This window comes from Triticum urartu, chromosome 2 (assembly GCF_003073215.2).
Source record: "Triticum urartu cultivar G1812 chromosome 2, Tu2.1, whole genome shotgun sequence".
Taxonomy (NCBI): Eukaryota; Viridiplantae; Streptophyta; class Magnoliopsida; order Poales; family Poaceae; genus Triticum; species Triticum urartu.
In genome coordinates, this window is record NC_053023.1 from 96,986,750 (window position 1) to 96,989,069 (window position 2,320).

General features: G+C 49.6%; 1 pseudogene; it reads right to left on the reverse strand.

The window, feature by feature from the left end:
- Nucleotides 1-304: 304 nt before the first annotated feature.
- On the reverse strand, nucleotides 305-2,032 carry LOC125535255 (annotated as a pseudogene).
- Between the last annotated feature and the right edge of the window lie 288 nt (nucleotides 2,033-2,320).

Below are 2,320 nucleotides of genomic sequence, written 5' to 3' on the forward strand. Positions count from 1 at the left end.
GTCGTCGTTCCTTCTTGTTGCGCAGGCGCCGATCCGCCGCGAGCTGCAATGCAATCCACTAACACAAACGCAAATTAATTACTAAACCATCCTATTCTGACGAATGATTTATGATGGTGTTAAAATTAGCGCGACAAGAGATCGAGATCGAGCAGCCGCCGTACCTAATGATGAAGAAGCCATCTTACTATTATTCGATTTATCTACTGGAGTAGATCTGTATAGTATTAGTATATAAAATAAAGAGCTGGCCGGCCGGAGAGGGAGCCGATCGACGAATCAACTAACAAGTCGCCGCCGCGAGCAGGCGGTCAGAAAATCAATCCAAGACGACGAAGCTGAGCAGACTCCAAGAGGCGGTTCCGATACATATGTGATGATATATGATGCCGCGGCGGGTTGGTTAGTCTAATTGAGGAGCAGAATCAGGATCGGACTTGGGCTTGTACCCCCATAACTGCCGAACGGCAGATTTCAAGGAACCTCCCACAGAACGATTCGTTCGGGCTGGCAGCCCTGGAGCAGGGAGACGGTGTTGGGGAGCTGTAACGAGACGTTGTTCACGCTGGCGCCGAACCGGGTGTTGTTGGGGCCCTGGCAGAAGGGGCCGGGGCGGCAGTTGAAGAGGTCGAACCCCACGGCGGGTCACCGGCCCGGGCACCTTCACCGGATGCGGGCTCCGGAGGCTGTTGGAGAAGGCGGTAGCCGTGTTCGTGTCGTTGAACGCCGGGGCGACCGAGGTGGCCGGAGGACCTAGTAGATGACCGGCCCACTGGGCCATTGAAGCTGTTGCACCGGTGGTGGGGGGCGTTCTTGTACTGGAAGATGGCGGTGGCGGTGGTCTTATCGAAGGGAACGCCCTGGGCGGAGGCGTAGGCGCGTGCGGCGAGGTAGTACCGCCCCGGGGCGGCGTGCGCGGTGACGAGGACGTCAGTGGTCTGGCCGGGGCCGAGAAGGACGACGGTGGTCTTGAAGGGCTTGGAGTACATGGCTACCACGGTCATCCTGTGCCCGGCGAGGCTCACGAAGAGCTCGGTTATTCATGGCCGCGTTGATGATGCATGCGCAGAAGGCTCGTCTCGCCGGCGACCACCGGGATGATGCTCGTCTCTGCATTAGTATAGTTGGTGAGGCTAGTGGAGAAAACATGCATCATGGAGTAATTTGTACTATTTGCTAGTCAAAGTGGGTGACATCACACGCATGCTGAAATTGGTTAGAATGTTTCTTCTGCACATTTTTTTTGTTTAATAGGAGTAATACAAATCTGAAGATTGTCTCTTTGGTTTATCAGTTTGCATGGCAGAATATACGTAAAAAGCAACCAAGGATTTATATGCATGCCGTACGCGTACCGTAAGAAGGGACCTGTGCTTGATAGATGCATGGATAGCTTCTTTCCAAACCAAAAGTTGCTTTGGTCGGTTTAACTAAATCTGGAATTTGTGTACTAGTGCTTGTTGAATCATTCATTTTTTTTCAAGAAAAAAAAAAGCTTCCAAGATGTATCGGCACGCCGCTCTTGTTCACAACTTTACTAGTGCAAATCAATCGACGCTCACCTTGGCTGGCCGTTGATGAGGAGGGCATCGGAGACGTTGGGTGATCATGGACTGCCGGAGCAAGGCGATGGGGTCCCTCCTCCACCACTCCGCTGGACAAACACATACTACTTCCTCCATCCGGAGTCTAAATACATCCCTTTCTATTTATTTTGATGACAAGTATTTTCAGAGAAAAAAAGTAGTATATACTCTCGCATAAGAGAGGAGAACAGCACTGCAATGGCCGCAAATATAGAAGAGAGGCTAGCACCAGCATGGCTGGCCATACCGAGGATAACGGGGAACTCGGTGTGGGGCCTGGGTGGATGATGAGCGCGCCATGCACGGTGGCGCGGAGCCAGGAGCTCCTGGTCTGGATGGTGAACCGGGCCGGGGCGGATGGAGCACTCTTGCGTCACGAACTCGGGCCCGTCCACCCACCCGTTGCGTAGCTGCCGGAGGCCGTGCCAGTGCAGGGTCACGCACATTGGCACGACCTTGATCTATACAAACATGCGAATAATTGAAATGTTTGATAACTATATTTCTAATTGTAATTCTAAAAAATATTAATTTTTATTTTAGATCATACAATCTTTTTGTAACTCAGAAATATTATTTTAAATATATGATTCTTTTCTAAATAATACATGATTTTTTTACAAATAATTTATTTCATTTGTAGGTACAATATTCATGCACACAAATATTCAAACTTTATTTTGGTACTGAGATTCTAATTTACATACTTTCGACAATAAACGAAAAAATTGAAC